Source organism: Aulonocara sp. 'chitande type north' Nkhata Bay, linkage group LG17, assembly GCF_057382095.1.
Source record: "Aulonocara sp. 'chitande type north' Nkhata Bay isolate Kocher_YH1m ecotype deep benthic linkage group LG17, A_spYH_male_GT1.1, whole genome shotgun sequence".
NCBI lineage: Eukaryota > Metazoa > Chordata > Actinopteri > Cichliformes > Cichlidae > Aulonocara > Aulonocara sp. 'chitande type north' Nkhata Bay.
In genome coordinates, this window is record NC_141360.1 from 38654679 (window position 1) to 38675721 (window position 21043).

At 39.2% G+C, this 21043-nt stretch overlaps 1 protein-coding gene across 1 annotated transcript in view; it reads right to left on the minus strand.

The window, feature by feature from the left end:
- Positions 1-18222, minus strand: part of sox5 (SRY-box transcription factor 5) — a 323149-nt gene extending 304927 nt beyond the window's left edge. The window contains exons 1-2 of the mRNA XM_086268027.1: positions 18200-18222; positions 17092-17317 (exon numbers count right to left, since the gene is read on the minus strand). The gene's annotated coding sequence lies outside the window, so the exon portion shown is untranslated. The remainder of the gene's footprint in view (positions 1-17091; positions 17318-18199) is intronic.
- Between the last annotated feature and the right edge of the window lie 2821 nt (positions 18223-21043).

Sequence of the window (21043 nt, forward strand, 5' to 3'; positions counted from 1 at the left end):
AGTTGGTGCTACTTTGGTGTGTGCATGTCAGAATATGTGAATAACAGCAATACAGTGAAGCTCACGATTGAGTCAAGTGATCTGACAGCTGTCAGTTGAACCCATTTCAGCTCAAATACACACAAACACAGACAAGCATACACACACGTCAATTATGGTGAACTGAGCAGTGGTGAGCTGATTGGGTAATATGTTTACTCCCTGCAGCCACTGTCAGCAACAGACCAACTATACAGTGGACATCACCTGGCACACCAAGAATCAGACAAATGCACAAACATATAGTAATGTGCAGTGTGGTCAGGATGGCAGGATAGTACCACTACCGAAGCTACCAACAAATCGTAAAGAGTATATATAACCACAGATGCAAAGACTGTACCACATGCATATATAGACACATTTACATAGACACCTATTTAATCTCACTTAATAAGGAATTCCATTTGTTGGAGCTGTAGGGTGGCATTAGGGGTGTCACCAGAACTGATAGTTAAGATACCAATAAATATCAGAATTCAAATTAAGTACCACCTCCATGATGCTTCTATGTTCCATACTTGATGGGCCATAATAACGTGATAGCACACTCTGTACATACCGCAGGGGCGTACCAACAGAATTTAAAAAGAAAAAACTAAACTCAAATGGGAAAGACTACGCTGATCGGCTAATTTTCAATTAATTGCCCAGTCATAGTCCACATGCACAGGAACAAAATAAACTACACAAGACAGTGGAAGAGAGTGACCTACGTGCAGTTGCCATGATAGCGCTGCTCCACCTCATTCACAAGACAGACAGTAAAGGTCAGCTATGGAGGAGCTTTTCATTTGTTGGACAACAAATTATGTGTGTGTGTTGGGGGGGGGGGGGGGGGGGGGGGTGCAAAAGGCATCATGTAAATGGTGGTATCATGCTTTTCAGGGCAAGGGAGGAAATTTTTCCAGTGTGCCAAGTACCTAAAAGGACCTCCATCCATTCTGCTACTACAATGTCAGTGGCTTAAAACCACTTTTTAAACAAAAGAGTTTATGTTTAAACTGGACAGGTATTTTGTTTTGGTATTTGGTATCAAGAATCACATAATTCAGCTTGTACTGGTATAGACTACTAAATTCATCATATCGTGACAACACCAAATGACATGGCTACAGCGCTGTGATTTTCAAGCATCCATGGCAGCAGCACATGGAGGCTCTACTTACACAACAATGCTTCATGATTGTTATGGCCCTGTCCATAATCTGTTTTGGTGGCTGTTGTTGTCTGTGTCTTTAAGTCTTTGCAGGCCCCGGAGTGGATGAGCTGACGGCTGCTGATTGGTCCCCTGGTCATGTGGTCTCCTTCAAAATCCCTCACCAGCAGTTGTCCCGGGGCAGCCACTGACAGCAGCAGCAGACCTGACCCTGGCCTCCAAAACCTGAGACATTTGTGCCTGTGACTTTGTGCGACTTTCTGAGTTCTGTATATAGTGTGTACATTCGTTTTCATTGTCAATAGCACTGGGACAGAAGGGGTGAGCTGCCTTATTGTTTTCCTTGCACTGTTTTCTCCTGTTTATTTCAGTTAGGGAGTTAGGTGTAGCGCTTGTCTTTTGTGATGTTTGATTTCACATAGGGTTTTAGATAGCACCTCCTCCTGACTTAGCTTGTTTTGTTTGTTATTTTGGCCTTTGTTCACCCCGGAGCTTCATTTTTGCAGTGTAGAAAAATAAACCACCATTCACTAAGAAATTGGTTTTCCCTCTGTGTATGGTTTTGGGGACCAGGGCGGGGCAATCTTTTCAAACTTATGTTGCGTTCCTGTACCCCTAGACTGGGGCGTAACAATGATAAATATTCATGGTTAACGCTAACATGCTGATGCTAACAATGTAGATCGTTTACTTTTGTTGCCCCCCGAGAGATGAAACTTTGAGGTATCAGTTCAAGATTCTGGATTTCGCTCCTTATTGGAGGAATTTACATAACAATGTGCTGCACCCATGGTGTGCTGATGAAAGAAGTTTGAAATCTGAGTAGTGACGCTCTTGTTAGCAGTAGCTGCTACAGTCAGAAATTTGTTGATGCACATGTCTGTGACTGAATTACCACCACAGACCATAAAGTATTTGCATACAGATAAGCTTAACTCCAACAATTGTTATGCATCGTTATTACTGGCTCAAAAAACCTTTTTTTCATTTTTAAAAATACAGTTACTGATACGGTATACTGGCTCATGCAATATTACTGCAATTCCTTTCTTCTCTATGACTGCTGAAGAGTTGCTCTGAATACTACAGGCTAGGAGCTAAGCAGACAGTAAGACACAGGAGCATCTAGAACTTTAAAGCAAATTTTAAATATTGAAATAAATCAACCCTCTTTTATCAAAGACTAACAAATTAAACTGGATTAGCAAAAATATGACTTGGAGAGAGCCCTGTTGTTTACAATTTTAAACAAAGCATAAAGTTTGGACGGCAAACCAAGAAGTAACATTTTGACTTGATGTTGTCACTTGCCTAAATTAAAGGTCAGTGGATCAGCAAAGTCAGGGCCTCTATACCCTGGTGTCTGGACATACCTGCACCAACTATCTGTGCTATCAATGTAATAACTGTTTACATATTTCTGTGTGAACCAAAATGTTCAGAAGATTAACTGACAGAAATAGTGAATTATTTTACACCAGCTATTATTATCAACTGAGTGAAACTGCAGGTGCTGAGCCAGGAGAGAATAACAAAACAAGTTATGATTGAAGTCTTCAAGTTCAAGGCCCAAACAAAGAAGTCAGAAACTCTGAATCCATGTCTATCAACATCAACTGAAAATCAATCCAACGCTAGATAATGACTATTTTAGTACAGATATGAAATATTATTAAAACTAACAAACTGATCTGCAACATGAACGAAGTAAAAAGAGGAAAGAGGGAGATAACAACAGTTCATGTGAAGCAGGAACACTGGACCACACCAATAAAACCACACACATCAGAGACAGAAAGGACAAACGAGAAGAAAGGAGCAACACAGGAAGAATTAAGAGGATGTAGGCAATAAAACAAAAGACCAAAAGACTTTAAGAGACAACAAGCGATAGATGGAGACAAAGTGATAAAGAGTGTGTGTGCGCATGTGTGTATTCATTATAAAAGTGTTCAAATTGTCTTGGCGTCCTATCAGGTGGCATCAAACCCATGCGCGATCTGGAGGGGGAACTACAAAGTGGATCCTGGGGCCTGCAGAAAGAAGCCTTTTTGATCGCGCTAATTAAAAGCCATTTTGTTTAAAACAAACAGACACAAGTCTAATTGGCTCTTTTCCATAAGAAAGGGAAGGATGCTGAAAGTGGAAGAACGCATGAAGGAGGGAGGATGTGTGTGTTTCTGTGCGTGAGGTAGAACTGGATCAGAGGGAAGCTGTGCTCGGCTGGCACATTCACTGCTTCAGACACACAAGCATACGTAAACAAGGAAGCACACTTTTATTCTTTTCTTTTTTTTTATTTTTATTTTTTACTGTGACCCACTACTAAGTATTCCCTAAACATAAAGTAAGACAGGAATGCAAGTCTGTAAGGGGATAACAGGTGGAGATGCGGACAGTTAAAACGCACACAGACACAAATCCAAACAGGCAAAACATTTCAAAGAAAACTGCACGTCTAACTCCACCACACAGTCTATTAAACATCAGCTATTAGTGCCATTACTGTTTCTACAGCACATAACATCTTGTCAGCTTTCATTCATTTGACTGTTTTTCTTCAAAAATCACAGAAAAGTCAACTGGATTATAATAATTTTTCACTACTTTTATAATAACGGTGAGAACGGGACATTCACTCAATGCTCATGGATTGAACACTGTGTCAGGTAAAAATTTGCATGTGCTAAAATTTGAATATTTTCAGTAGGATGCACCTTAAATTAGTCCATGATATGAAGATGTTGTGTAACAGCAAGGTCAAAAGTCAGACAAATGGCTTTTTAGAAAGTCAAAAAAAATGAACAGGTGTATGTATATTTTAACTCCACCACATTATAAATGGTAACGCTGAAATCTAACACACAAAGCTGTTCCTTTCCAAACTGTCAATCGTTAAATTGGACTAGAGGTAAATAGTTTCTGTTACGTTGCTTGTCAACATCACAGCAGATTAAAAATCCCTGAGGAGCGCAGTATGGATACACTGAACATATGAGGGTACATACACGCACACCTGGGTCTGAAAATGGAACATATTGTCTCCCTCCATCTCTGAGTCATCAAATCATGGCCTGCAGCTCCTGTGGTCGATTTCATGTTGTTCTCCTAAGTGTGACTGAACTTAACTGAGCTGAGCTAGACTACAGTCTGAATGATGCTGGACCTGACTACTGACTGGGTCCAACTAACCCAACATAGAGACAGTCTTATTTAACTGCTGCAATCATGCTAAAGGAGCTTTTTATTTCAGGAATGCCACAGACACGTGCCTAAGTGTTCAGGGCTTGGCAGAATAAAGATGTGAGACTTAAGTATTCCTGCTTTCATTTTATACACATAACCACAACACATGTCACACGCACACAAATAAGTGACACCCAAAGACTGTTTGCATCCTGAGAGATGTAGGAGATTTTACATTTTTTTCATAATGTGTCTTTACAGATTTGCCTGTAAAATGAAATGCAACATGGAATGTCATCACACACTTCCGCTTTGTCTGCATCTTTAAATATCACACACAATGCAGAGGCTTCAGTCGACCCATCTACTGTTGACTGAAGCTCCATTCTTAAGGAAGGGAAACAAGGAGAAATGTTTGAGGTAATTTGAGGTCAAATTACATAAGAACTGGGCTAAAAATCAGTGGCAACTGGTCTTTTGGTGTAGTGGTTTCTGGTTCAAATCTCCATCAGACATAACTGACTGCTTACAGCTATCTGCGTCATCTGCAAAAAAGCAAAGATGAAATCTTAGGCCACCAAAGTGGAGACTCTCTACCACCTGGCACAGATATTCCACCAATAAAAATTATGAGCAGAATCGTGACAAACTGCACACCTGGGGAAAACCAACACTCACCGGAAACAAACATCCACTGACTTACTGCAGGAGGCAAAAGCCATATATGCTGTTCTGTTTATGTTTGCATGTTTTAATAAATCCTTGCACATATTCCCCCTTTTTGCAGTGAAATATAAAGAAATTAGAAGTGGTTTGAGACTTTTGATCAGTTTTCTACCATCGCACACTTTCTCTAGGCATAAATTGTACACAAGGAAAAACTGCCTCTCTGACATCACAAAAACAAGTTACAGAAAAACACACAGCAAACATCTTCCTCACACACGACTCACAAAAGTTTCACAATCTCACACGATTATGTTCACAACTATAGCAACAGAGAAATGGGCCGCTTGAAAGGCAGAGGCAATAGAGGCCAATTTTAACAACGCACACAATACACTACATTAGAGTAGCACTTCCCAGTCTTACCGCAACACAAACATTCACTTATCTATATGATAATAGGAGGGCGCAGAGCTCAATGTGACAACAAGAGAGAAACGCAGCACAATGCCAAGCAACGCCTGTAGACAGAAGGATGTGAGATGTAATCTTCTCCAAAGAGAACAAGAGTAAGAGGGAAGAGAAAAGAGGGAGATACACGTCATTATATGCAATACAGAGTAGGGTCTGTTGACAATGAAGCTGTCAAGGAAAAAAAAAGTGTAGACAACAGGCTGTTGTTTGGGGAGGAGTATCTTTAGAGGAGAAATTGATGTTGGAAAGGGGATGAAATACAGGGAGAACTGTGATACAGGAAGCTCTGACAGCTTTTACAATTGCAACTGGTGAGTGTAAATAAAGTATGATTCTACACCTGACACACGTACAATGTCTCTCTTATATCTAATGTACGTTTGAACTGCTCTAGGTGAAGCATAAAGTGGAAAAAATAATGCGAAGGAGGATGTTTCTATCTTACCTGTGTGGCGTTTTTATGTATGAGTGTGCAAGCTTAAATGCAAACCATGCTTGTTGAACTTCAAATGAACAGCTCATAATTCTGGAGAAGTGCTTATTCGTTACCTTTGACGAAAAATTAGATAAGATCCATTAATAAGTGAGGAGTAACGACATGTTTAGCAGATTACAATTTAAAGACTGTGTGTGTGTTGATGACAGACTAACTAGTATTTGGTCAAATGTTTTAACTAGTTTCTTAAAACGTTTTTCCACCGTGTAGCTTCATGCACAATTTCTATCCACTGTGTAATCTCGTGGCACTGGGACGGCTGGCAGCCTTAACCCAATTTCCCTCGGGATGAATGAAGTATGATCAATCAATCTTCCTGCCATATTAAGTGTACCTATCAGTTGCTTGGTTGGCAGTGCTTGGTTATCTACTCTTGGGTCACACATCACCAGCTTCCAGCATCTCCTCCTCGTTGACAGTGTGTTTTTGCCTCAAGTGGTGAAGCATGTTTGTTGTTCCTGCCTTTAGCAGGAAATGTTTAGTCGCATATTTTGCAAAGTACTGTTCTTTGTTGGAGGTTGCTCCCCTTTTTACGCACGAAATCTTCATCAGAGGCTGAGATGCTATTTTTGCTCTCATATTTCTGAGATTGTACCACTGCTGTACACGGAAGGGAACGTCAATGCATGACTTCCCTACATCATTGCTTCAAGATATGACACTTGTTTAAACGGTATATATATTTATACTGGTATTATCACAGATGATGAGGCACAAATCTACCTGAAACATTCTGAAAACTGCACTGAGGTACTTATAGTCTACAGACATAATAATTTCTTGAGAAACTGGCTAGATAAATAATGGAAAATTGACTGAGGGGAATTAATTTATCTATTTTAAGTGGATCAATCAAGACTTGTGATTATCAGTTTACATTCATGCATACACACTTCTGTGATAGTCTCATTTGCATGTGATGCAACCTCTTAGGAAATGCAACCAAGTGTAAATAGCTATATCTGGTAGAAATATAACATGTAAAAATGGAACTCAATATAAACATGAAATACTGACTTGTGCAAAGATGTTTCTTTCAAATAACATGCAATACGTAACAGGCTGTGACTGTACCTAGCCTCTTCCTAGTAGTAATGCTAGCCTAAGAGCCAGTAGTTCTGGATAATTCAAATTAACTCAGTTGCTTCCAAAGTCTTCCATCTTTTTACCCTGCAGTGATTTCTTCTGTGGTAACTGTTGTTCAAAGTTTATTAGCTCCAACTCCATCATGGTCAGCTCAGTCTTAGTCTGAAATACAGAGTTAATTTTATTTCCTAATAAAAATGATCAGTAAAATAATCAGGAGATCAACAAATAATAAAAAGCGATCCAGCACGGGTGCCCTTCTTCATGTCCCGGATGGAAGGACCCTCACTCTACCCCCACGACAATTACCACCCATGGCGCATGGCAAAAGAGCTTTCTTACCCCTTTCATCATTTTTCATCTTCTGATGTTTTGCCATGTTTAGTGGTAGTGGTAGTGGGGGGCCTAGCTAGATAATGAGATAACATGATAGAATAAAAAAGGTTCTGAATTACAGTGGAGCAAAAGACCATGCTTTCAGCCACCACGAAAACCAATAAAAACTTATTTTTGTAAAATGAGTCACAAAACTTTCACAAATACGTATTTTTTTTGCCTATAATACAGTCGAGGTCCTTTTGGATTCCCCCTGTTTCTGGTATATGCAAATCTGGGCAGATATTTTTCCTGTCATGCTAAGCTAGGCTAAAAAAGCCCTGATGTTCCAATTCCTGCTCTCTACTTAACAGAGATTGCATTGATCTGCTCATCTCAGCACTTTCTCCAAAATACTGAACTTTTCCTCTCACGCTAGCCTGCGTGTGACAGGACAACAAATAATCAGAAAGAAAGAAAGAGGGGAAGAAAAGAGCAAGAGAAATCACAAAGGAATTACACTTTCTCCTGGCTCATATGATCTATTATTAATCCAATTTTGCACGGACTCTTAAATTTTTGGGGGGGAGAAAAATCACATTGAGCAAATTAATGAGGTAAACGTAATGATCTGAGATGATCAAAGGATATCAGTGTTGGGCAAAGTATAGCCACCAATTAGTAAAACAAGCGCAGGAAAGGGACTAAAATATGCACCAACGCTCCTGATGAAAAGACGGGGTCAGAGAGAATGGACTAATTTCACAAATGAAACGACGTACAGCAAGACAGGCCCGCGTGTGTGTGTGTGTTCCAGAAGGAGGGGTGTGTGTGTATGCGGGTCATGTTTGGATTCCCCCTGGGTCTACAAGCAGAGAGAGTAAGAGAGGTCCCACAAGAGCAGCAGGAGAGGAGCTGGCTTTACTTTGATAACAATAATAAGGTAGTTCTCCCTCACTCTCTCTCTCTTTTTTTATTTATTTATCCAGCTTTGGCACAATGTGTACTGCCGCTCTCGTTTGATCCATGAAAGAAGCTTGTTATGTTTTTCTTTCCCCCCCACCCTTTTTTTTTTGAAGAGTTTGATGCACAAAGGAACAGGAGAGTGGAAAAAAAAAAAAAACTTTGGAAATAGGCGCCCTCTGTCCGAATTGGACTTCGGTTCGTTAGGAAGGCCTCAAGAGGTGTACTTCTTTTTGTTGGCTTTTGTTTTGTATATTTCTGGATTACGCTTTTTTTTTTTTTTTTTTTGAAGGGGTGAGAGTTGCTTGACCTTCTGAATAAGTGTCTGCAGAAACTAGTTGCAGGGGATCTTATACCCGGTTTCAGTTCCATATTTTTATTCTTCGGCTCAACTAGCTTACTTTGCATGAGTGACATTTCAAAATAACTGTTTTTCTTGCACTTGGCTTTAGCTCCTCTTTCTTTAAGCTAACTTCACTCAGGATGGATGGATGAGTTGTGCATATAAAGTTGATTCTGCATGTAATGGTGCACTTAACAATATAATGGTAGCTGTAAGGAAAAGATGGATGACGAGACAGAGGTTATGCACCACTTCACAGTTGTTGCCAGTGAAACAGCACTACAGTAAGTCAAATTTAAGGTCACTTACAGACAGCAAAAAATGACCTAGTGTATAGTAATTCTTAATCCTTCAAGTGCATCAGCTAAAGAACTAAAACAATATAAAACGTTAACATTTGCCCAATTTTTTATTTTTTTTTTTAAATTATAGTAAAGTGTAAAATGCCTAAAAACTCTTTAATATGTGCCTTACAGTTTCTACTATAAGCTTTTAACATTTGCCAACTAGATTATCATTTATTGGACGAAGGGTGGGTATCATCCTAATGCCCTTAAGGGGTCTTCAGAGATCTGCTCAATGTTAAAGACTTTAAAAAAAGGGTTAAAATTTTTATTGATGGTGTTGATTCCCAAAACAGAACAACCCCATAATCTGTCTCTGCTCCACATTGTACTAATCAATCAATCTTGCTCAATCTATTTAGTCCGGTCTCCTGGTCCATAGAAACAAGACAAGCAAACAGCAAAAGACAGCAAAAAAATATATATATTTGCTATGTCAGTGATGTAAAGTACAAAACTTCGATTTAATTATGCCAAAAATGTTAAAAGTTGAAATTCAATCATAACTGAAGCTCCCAAGGCCATAAATGACAGATAAAATGAAATCTAAGTGGTTTTCTGGTATATGGAATGAGAGAGTTAATGTCTACTTCGTGAACAATGACCAACCTTCACAAACACACACAGACACCGTAAGTGCCATCGAAAAACCCCCAAAGATATTTCTAAGCTCATGGAATGAGCTAACAGTCTGACTCTTCTCCCTTCCTGCTTCAAACATATCTTCCATTTCATTCCACACACCTCCACAGATCATGTGTTCGACTGTCCCTTTCCGTTTCATCTTTTAAAGTCAAATATTATAATTGCTCCACTGGGAACAAAAGTACACAACACATTTCTCACTTTAATAACAATGGATCATTTTATGCTTTTAATAAAAAATTAAAAAATAAAAACATAGGAGGTAGCGGAGAGGAGCAGATAAGACAAAAATTTGAATTTTAATCTTAACCTTGGAAAAAAGAAAGACCGGTGGGGAGTAAGGAGGGGCGTATTTCGCTGCCATCCTAATTTTTTATTCTTGGCTCATGTATCTTACTAAGTGCAATAATCCTTTCTGTCATCGTTGTATTTTTACTCAGTTGTATATAGTATTTGTATTTGTATTCTATTTTTATCTTATTGTATATTTATTTTATTTTATTCTACTGTATATAGTATTTTATTTTATTCTATTCTGTACAGTTGTGTACTGTATTTATTCTTATTGTATTCTAATTTTTGCCTCATAACTTTTGCACTGTCCACTTCCTGCTGTGACAAAACAAATTTCCCATGTGTGGGACTAATAAAGGTTATCTTATCTTATCTTATCTTATCTTATCTTATCTCTCTAAGCCTTTGTATGTCTACATGCTGGACTGAGATGCTGGTAGGACAAGTCACTTAAGCCCATTACTCTAATAATTTATATGTCTTGGCAGCACACTCCTCAACCGCATTCAAAGCCTACAGATACATAAAAAAGACATCTGTTTGAGAGAAAAAACAGAAATATCAGCTAAAGCGAAAAACACAGCGATTCAGTCTGCAAAGGTGGACTTGTTTGAGGTTCACTGATAAGGCCAATGATAAAACTTATAACTCTCAATATAAAAAATAATGATAATAATAATAAATAAAGCAATGAAGACACAATCAAATCAATGTCAGAGGGGAAAAAAAGAAAGTTAGCTGGCAAACTCACAGTAAAAATCACAAATTGCTGGGCATTTAAAAATTCCAACAAATAAGAGCTTGACTGATATCTCATATCAATGCAGATATCTGGCGATCTAAAAATCCAATATTTCCATATATCAGATGATATTTTTATTGCTTTTGGGGCAACCCTACCTTCCTTCTGTGGTAGAACACAAGTAAAACATAACATATCTAACTCTGCACTGTTTGCAATCAACATCACCGTTACCTTACTTGGTCATGCTGCCCACAGTATATATATTATTTTCCTCATCATTTGTGGACGACTCCTTCACTGCTGCTATCCCTGCTTTTCGCATTACCTTTCCCCCAGCCTGACTACGTCATCATTTTGGTAGTCTGCTGATGTCTCTTATTCTCCCAAGAGAATTCTCATTTCATTCTTATTCTCATTATTCTCATTAAACTGTTCTAAATTTTCACGGTTTTCTGATTTTTAAAAAACTAAACCTATTTTGGCTGCTCCTCTTTTCACAAGGGATCACCACAGAAGATGGATCTACATGTTTGATGTGGGAGACTTTTATACCAGTAGCCCTTCCTGATGTAACCCTCCAAGGAACTTATCCTAGGTTCATTGGCATATTAGCCAAATGCGCTGATCACCAGACTATGAAGCCACTGTTTTCTGACTTTTAAAACAATCAACTTTTCTTTTCTTTAAATTGGGATTCATTTTACATTTGGGATTTTTTTGTCATTTCACCTTTAATCTTCTAGTAAATTAGTCACCAGAAAAATACCTTAACGGCAACACAACTACTGTTGGCAACTGAAAAAAAATTAAGTTTATTTAAACAAATTGTTCAGCTGCTCCTGAAATCCACTTGCTCAACATGTTCTTACTGTTGGAATTCATAGGCTCACTTTTTCTTACAAATTTATGAAGCCTTCAAATAGGGCTGTGCAATATGACCAAAACCTCATATCCCAATATAAACATTTATCGTCTTGACAACAATATATATCACAAACATTTTATGTTTCTGTAAATTCTGTGAATCTTGAGCAACTGGACTTGCATGAAGTGTTTTCAGCTGGGCGTCGTGTAACCGGAGTCGAGTGTTTTGACCGATGCATGAAACTATACATTTTTAAGCATAAGTTGTAACGGCTGCCGTTTTCTTTGTGAGGATTTATTACACGGCGTGCTGCGGGGAAAAGCCTGTTCTAACGTTTGAGTCTAAGCTTTATTTGGAGCACATTGTAGCATCCCTGGCTGAATGATGGTCTCTTATACTGATGCTTCACAGAGGTTTTATTGGAAATGTCTTTATTGAAACATTCAGTGAAGACACCGTAAGAGCTAGGAGCAAAACAAAACCAGCAATATTAATACCATAACATCAAAGGAAACAAATTTCTCCTGCTCACATATAGCATATACATCAAATTTACATCACTCAATTCATTATATCACCTCACTAACTTACAACTACACATAAAGGTCAAGGTCAAGGTTAACAATATAAACTCTATTAAACGACATTTTGATTGCATGTAACTTATTCCGTTAAAGGAAACATTAACAACCCTTGTGCCACTGTCAGCCAGGTACTAATTGGCAAAGTAAACGTACATATTTTTCACTTTAAGGCATACCATTTACCATATCCTAAAAGAAACGTTAATGACAGCCCTTTAACGGTTTTGTGCCAGTTTCCTGTTTCAAAATAAAAGCACAGATTTCAAAATAAAACCGAAGTGCCTTTCAAACAAACATAAAAAATATTTACCAAATTTAAAGGTCATTTACACACGTGACGGCTCTTTTTTTGTATCACATCCATAAACTCTCTCCATACTCTTTCACGTGATTCTTACGTAGGCGGTAGAAAAGGTTTCCCGTGTTTGATTCTGAGGTAGGGACCAGTTTCCTCCAAATTTGCATAGTACAGTTTTCTGATCGGTGTCAGACTTTTCATAACCAAACCATGTCCATGCTACAGAGGTAGCCCCATGTTCGGGAGCAAGGTCCTCAATTTGTTTTGACTGGCCTGTTTGTCATTATTTCAGTTTATTTTGAAAAATCTCAACAGGATCTTCAGCTTTATTGTGAAAGGCTTATGTGGAAACTAAACAAGCGGACGGCGGAGCCACTAGTTGTGTTTACCATCGTTGTTGCTAACGACAAAGAGTAAAAACAGTTGCTTATTCGTCTGTAGTGTGGTTATTATAAAAATAAGAGAAAAAGAGAACTTCAAGAAATTAATATACCCACTACAGTGACCATCAAAAAAATATATATATATTGCCGTAAACAGTTTATTTTGCGACACCACAAAACAAACGATAGCATAATATAAAACGATAGACGTTTTCATATCGTCATCCGATATATATCGTTATATCGAACAGCCCTACCTTCAAACAACCTTCAACCTGACATGGATCAGACAGTGACTGTCCCTATTTGTACAATTCATCATAAAAACCACCCAGTACTGGGCAGGGCTGGGAGGCAGTGATGCTCAGATTTTTATGTACTATCAAATTGAAGTTCATTAAACTTTCATTGCATGTGTTTATTATTTTCATTTTGGCCAAATTTATAAATTGGCTAAAGTGATGTTTAGGGAAATAAGATGCATTTCACAAACCCCATTAACCACATTTGTGGATTATAAACTTAAACTAACCAAATTTTTTATTGTATTCTCCAAACTGATAATAGCACAAGCATTTAAGAACTACAAAGTGCAATTACTGCACAGCCATATCTCTCAGTGAGCTAAGAATATGGACAGTCATTCAAAGATAACACACTTACTGGAAGTTACTTGGAAGGTGTTTAATGAATAATTACTGTAACCAAACAAAGCTCCACTTCAAATGCCTGCTGTCTGTTCCAATTTACACTCAGCTGTTATATTTCATTAGTCTACAAGTCACACAAACATACTCTGATAGCGAAAGAAGAGAGGGATATGCTCCAGCAAGTCACCACATGTTGGGGGATTTGTTTACAGCTTCCTGTCTTGTAAGAGATCAACACCCCGTTAAATCAGTGACACTCAAACGTGCAGCTTCTTCACCTGAGCCCTAACCTCATATGCGTGTGCACAAAAATCCGTGTGTGCGTGTGTGTGTGAGAGAGAAAGAGCGGGACCATGACCGAGGGAGAAAGAGCACCTCATCAGTCGCATTGGGAAAATACCATTCAGAGACTGACAGATGTCTCTCTCCGTCTGACTCTTACCTGCATCTAACAATGTGTCTCGCGCCGTGGGCCTGGGGACATGCATACACCCACTTTGACACACATGCACAACAATGTAACAAACAAACTCAGTGTGCCTGTCTGTGCGTGTGTGTGTATTTCTGTGTACAGTACATGTTTGTGTTTTCATCACTGTCTAAAACAGAGCGGAAACCAATCCCTGATGCTACGGACAGATAACAATATCCACCGCTGCCAAGCTCCCACAATAACAACTGGGAGCGCAGCAGCAACTGATACTGTAGGACTGTAAATAGCAGACGCACTTCACATTCGGTGCAGATACAGTATCACTCAGCAATGACTGCAATTGGTTGTTCAAATAAAACAAGCACAGAGGGTGCAGGGAACTCTGAATACAGAATAGCACAGAAAAGAATAGCCTAATAATAAAATTCACAGCTCTGATGGCAATATGTCAGAAATAAAAATACAGCTGCTTTATCCGTCATTTGTCATGTACTATAGATGATGAAGTCAGATCTTGCTAATGGAGAAAAATGGTTTTACCTCAGTAATCTTTAGTAGCTCAGTTATACTAATAGTGTCAGACGAGACTGGATGGTAAAAGAATGAGCTTTGCAGTCTGCTTTAGAAGTAAAAACGTAGATCACACAGAAGCACAATCCCTGAACCAACAGAACACTGTTTTATGGCAGAATCTCTTTACACCTGAGCAGCTTTGACTTTTACCGCCTCTCATTCTTTAAGTCTCTTAAAGAACGACGGATAGGGGAAGATGCTGACCCTAAAATTACACAGTCACTGACACAGCACCACATGCAATAAAGGGAGGCTTTACCCTGCAGGATGCCGAGGCAAGTAAGGCACAGATAAAGTGCAAACAAATAACAAAAGCTACATCTCAGACCTCATTTAATATGTTATATGTTAAAGTTCATGACAACATATTTAGAAAAAGACTGAACAAGTACAGCTTGTTTGGAAGGGTTGCCAGGGGAAAGCCTTGTCCCTCTAAAAATAAAACACGGCAGCACCACTTAGGTTTGGAAAGTTGCATCTGACCAAACCACAAGAGCTCTGGAAAGATCGCTCTGGACCAAGGTGGAGATGTTTACCCATTAAGCAAAGCAATTCACAGCAAATCAGCACAAACACTTCGTACCAACATCAAGCATGGTGGTAGTGGGGTGATGATTTGGACTTAGGCACCTTGCAGTCAGTGAATCAAACTCCTCTAATGGTGTTAGTGAAGTATTGTAGGAGTGATGTAACTCTTTGGAGGTGAAATTACAAAACAATGCAGACACATACACATGAAAGTTAGGTGTACCACAACTCATTTTCACAGGGATTTATTATTTATCCAAAAAACTATTTTGCTTGTTATTGGCTTAAGTGAGAGTGGTAAAAGGTCGCGTAACCTGAGGTTGCTACTGATGGTCAGGGTTTTAATCTGAACATAAAATTTCCACCGATCTTCATCTGCTTATCCCATTCAGAGTTGTGGAGGCCTGGAGCCTATCCAAACTGTCATAGGGTGAAAAGAGGCATACAGCCTGGACAAGTCACCAATCGATCGTAAGGCTAATGCACAGAGACAGACAACCATTCATGTGACAAATTTAGAATCACCTCATCCATGTGTTTGGACTGTGGGAGTATCCGGTGAGAACTTACGCAGACCCATGGAGAGCATGCAAATTCCCCACAGAGCGGCCCCAAGCAGGATTTGAGCCCAGGACCTTCTTGCTGTGAAACAACACTAAAAACCAGCCAAAACTAGAAAGCCAAGCTATCTCACTGTGATTAAGACAATTTTAATACTGAATAAAGATGCCCCTCAATCACTGTCTTGTAGATAATCGTGTTACTATAATTGTCCTAATTTGAAAGCTTTGACATTAGCACAAGTCCTGTTCTAAACTATTTTCCCTGCTGCCCTTCATTCTGTAAGCCTATGGAGTTTGATTAAAGCCATTAAAGTGGATGCATAATTTAGACGAACATGGCAACCAAACCAAATGACAAACTCAGCTAATTCTGTTATAGCAAAATTACTGATAGCATCTTCTCTGATGTGGACATCGGGTCAGCTGGAGGCGCAGTCGAAGATTGCAGCGGTCCCAGATCAGATGTACACACTGGAACTCTTTCCCATGTTGCTTGTCTGTGTTTATTGTGTTATGGTGTGTTGATATCTGTGCATTCCTGTATTATCCTTTTGTGTTACACATTTCGATGTTTCTTTTTCCTCGCTACCTAGCCTGACCTGTCTCCCCAATGTGATGTTTGTGTATTGTATGTACGGTCGGCAAGGTCTGTCATCTCTGTTGTGGGCAAAAGACCTGCAACTGACAAATAAAACACATCTCATCTCTCATCTCATTTCTAGGAAATGAGAAGCAGCCATAAAAAAAGTAAAATAAACCCAAAATATTCTGATGAAAACCTTGAACAATTACAGATGCAACTGAAGCTGATTCCCTGCAAATGCAGAACGGTTTTCTTTGTTCACCAAAGAAAAACACAAATGTGCACCTCATGCACGTGTAATTTTCTAAATCCAGTATAAGCACAGCCCTTTAAAAAAAGTTTTCCACATGCTTGCTAATAGATACTTAAGAGATCCAGTTAATCCCACACAGACCCACAGTGTCAACAAAAACAAAAGCCACGGGCAAAATGTAAGTATCTATAGAAACATTACAGCATTAGAGAACTACCGCTCTCTCTCCTCAGCTCGTCCACCATCCCTCTCCTGCTTTTTGAGAGGCAGGGCGGTGATTGGCGGAAAAAAGCCTCCCTCAATCCAATCCCTAATCCCCAGCAGGCTTTTAAAACATATGACTGGAGGAGGACCAGCGGCGGCTCTCTCACGCTGTCCTCTTCCAAGCGATATTTTCTCTGTGCTATAGCTGCAACAGAAGCAGCCGTCACAGAAGAAGCGAAGAGAAGCTGTGCGGTGGGGGTTTAAAAATTTAAAAAGGTGCTCATCCACGACCGTGTACCCTGTTCTGCATGCTCTGAGTCTTGGAGAGCAAAGTCGCACTGCCAGGCTGCCCTTGTTGCCTTCGCTTCTGCAACTTTGACTGCATGGTGGGAGGTATCCCTAGCTCTTTAACGACTTACCGGATGCTGCGCTGCTGAGGAGCCCGTCTTTCCTGTGACTCCCGTTCTCCACTGGTCTCTCTCACTGAAAGACAGGGAGGTGATGGAGGTCGGTAGAGGGGGAAGACTGCCGCCGCTGCTGCTGCTGGTGATGGTGGTTTGGGTGCTCACATTGATTTGTGTCACTTCTCTGTCTCTCTCTCCCTCTTGCCACACCACCTCTTTTCCACTCTCTCTCTTCACTTCACTTCACATTACACACACATGCATGCACACATACAGGACAAGATTTGGGCAAATTACACAAAGCTGAGACACTAAGGGCAGGAGAAGTCAATTTGTTTCCTCTTCACAATAGCTACTCCTCAAGTCAAGACATTTCTCTTACCAAGAACAAACTATTAAAAGTCTACAACTGATGTGTAACCAGAAGGTAAAATCTAAAACACATGAGGTAAAATCTGACCTGAAGCTGTAGACTGTCAAGAGGAATAACTTTGAATGTGCCACTATCATAAGTTGCCATCACCAGTGTGTGAATGTGTGTGTGAATGGGTGGATGACTGGATATGTAAAGCGCTTTGGGGTCCTTAGGGACTAGTAAAGCGCTATATAAATACAGGCCATTTACCATTTACCATAAGTTGTAAAACACTTCAAAACCACAAGCTTTATATTCCATCTGCCTTAGAACCAGGTTTCTGCCAACTACAGTAAGTAGGCTCCTTTGAATGACTACCAGGCTAGCAAATAATACCAATTTTAAATGCTGCCTTGTAGTAGGTGGGTTTACTCCAAAAAAAAAAAAACCCAGACGTGTAATGTAAAATCCTCAGTGTCACCTGCCCTGCACTAAACTGCGAGGGAGAAACCACACCTTGAGCCGGAATAGTTGCAGTCAGTCATTTAAATGATTTGGTGACGTTTACATTTAGCCCGAGGCTAAACTTTGGCCTACAATGAAAGCAAGCTAGTCCAAAACTGGGATATTTTAGCTTAAAGGCAGTTGTGGCTACTATTTCTTTTTTTAGTACGTCTACTGCTATCGAAGTATAATGGTTAACTTTCAGAATAAAACACTCACCCTTCGGCCGCAGAAAAACAAGAAAAGAAATTTTTTTTCACACACCTGTTAAGCTCGCGAGGACCTTGACTAAACTGTCTAATTTGCATACATCGCAGTGCCCCCCTCCTTCTTCCCCATTGGTCCAAACCGCTCTTTCCTAGTTCACTCATTGGCTGATTTAATTCAGATTTTTCATTTTTAAAAATGACATCGCATACTTAATTTAACTTGAACTTGAACATTGGAAACTAAGTAAATTTGGCAGGTGGTAAATATTGGGGGTTTTCTTATATGTTATGTAGCCTTTTTTATGTGGTGCCGAAATTAATTAAAAACTGGTCCTCATCCAGACTGCGAAAATTCACATGAAGGCCAGAAAAAGGACTCAAAAAGTGGAGAAACGTTTGGCACATGGTTTGTGAAGTAGAAGCCAGACAGAAAAATATATCAGATGAAAATAGGCCATGTTTTTGCCTAGATAACCTGTTTGATAAGACAATGGTCTTTGGTTGGAACCATTAGTTCATGTCAATGAAATTGGGACAACTTGTGCATTTATTAGTAGAACCCTGACTTTGATAACTTGTGAAATAAAGCTAATTATTTGTCATACAGTACTGTGTAAAAGTCTCAAGGCAACCTTTATTTCTTCATATTTTGTTTGCAAAGTACCTTCTTGTAAGATTTTTTTTAATGCTCTTGAGCAATATTTCTCAAGGAATTTTGAAGGGTTTTCAAAGTTTTCCTTTGGACTCATTTTAGATAATTTAGCAAATAGCCAATTTTAAATAGCATCTGTAGACACTTTGTTGCTAGTAGTTTGTTGCAAAAACACATAATTTGTACCAATTTCTTTAGCTGAATCTATGAAAAATACCAAAGATAAGACAATTCGACAGGCATGTGTTTGTGCACCAACATTGTGATTCCCAAATGCATTGAGGGAAAATTTGGCATATATTGGCAGGTTGTCCTTTTAACGCAATTGAGGACACTACATGCGTTCACCATTCAAAGAAGAGCTTTAAATGTTCCTCAGCCTGGAGAACTAATTCTAAAGACCGCGTAAAGAAATTACAAGAAAGCCTGCTAAGGTGATAATACCAAATACTGAATTTCAAACTCATTATAATTGTACAAACTATGGTTAGGGCTTAAAAACTGTATTTTATCTAAGTTTGCACATTTTTCAATCAATCAGTGGATATTGATCACATACTGTGATTTTATTTCACAAAATGACAGCATGAAAACACCCCATGAAGATTCCATATGGGTTCACACTGCTCCCTTTCCTGAAAATCATCAGAAAACATTCAAATAAGAAGAGACTCATGACAAATGCACAAATGGACAAGTCTGATTTAATGTTTGAGCCACAACGTTTTGTGCTATTGTTCAACACTCAGCCAAAATTGTAAAAACAAAATGCCAATAACTATAACAATAAATGCATGCTGGGCACAAGTCAAAATTATTCTGCAGCTTTCTAACAGAGTTAGACCACATTTGTGATGCTACATTAACAACTGCATAAGCCGTTAAGTACAATTTTCCTGGATGTTAAAAATCTTGGCACCCACCAGAGAGCTAATGACCATTCACCAAAGGAGAATCACCAGTACTGTGATACAAATATTGCCATTTTTTAGATGTTGAAAACAATTGTGTATAGCCATAAACAACAGGCAAATGTGCTGACTTACATCAGGTAAATTAACACAGACTTGTTTAAACAATATGCATAGCCAGTTGTGCTTAATTCATTTTTACTGATACGCCACCAAATCACAACAAAAATCACTTTAAGGCACTTTATATTCTAAGGCAAAGGCCCTACAATAATAAAGAGAAAATCCAAACAATCAAATAACCTCCTATTAGCAAGCACTCAATGACAGTGGGAAGGAAAAACGTCCTTTTAACAGGAAGAAAACTCTGGCAGAAGCAGTTTCAGGGAAGGGCGCCGATCTGCAATGGCCTGTTGGGGGCTAAAGCACATAATAACTTCCTAAAGACCCATTCTAAGCCAGGAAAAACCCTGCTGTTCTTTTAAAATAGCGCCTTAAGGCAACTGTTCCTGGGATTTGGCTCTATATATAAATAAAATTGAATTGTACTGAATAAAAAACAAAAAACTTCTTTTGAGTAGTTTGGCCCATTTATCTCTTTGTTTATTTTTCTCCAGGAGTGCTTCTGATTGAGGTAGGGTCTTTTCTCAATGATGTTTTACTAAGTCGCCCAATCAAAGAACAATATGTAGGCAATGGCATCCCCCTGCTGATACTGACTGAGCTGGGAGCTGCTCAAGACTGGGCACCACAACCAAACAGGCATCAGACACAGGACCTCTTAACCAGGAAGGTAAGCAATGACCGAGCTGTAGCTCAGAGCAAGAAGGTGGAGCCAGCGATAAATAGTCAGTCTTGCCCTGGAGTCTGAGTGAGCAAGGTGCTCACTTGTCATTCACAAATACAGATCAAAATAGGCGGGGGGTGGGGGAGTGGGAAACATCATTTTCAGGTTCTGAAGAAAATTTACTCACACTCAGTGGTTTAAATCACATATTCTTTGCCATTGTCAGACCTCAGCCACTGTACATATATAAGAGGTTTCAGGCTATTTTGCACCATTAAAACATGAGTGAGCGGGTATCCTGTGAAAGAATGCCTTTGTCTGCAAATGCACAGCACAGGAAGGACAGGCTGTACAGTACTCATTAAGTCTCTTGAAGTCTTTAACGGTGCTACCAGCCTGCAGCAAAAATCCATTCATAAATTTTCTTCACTCATTTTTGTTAAATCGATAGTAACAGTCTACTGCCACGCTGGAATATTCTTCATCCGGACAAACAATTGTGATGTAAGTTGTTGTTATTGATTTAATCATTAAAAGGATCCAAAAATA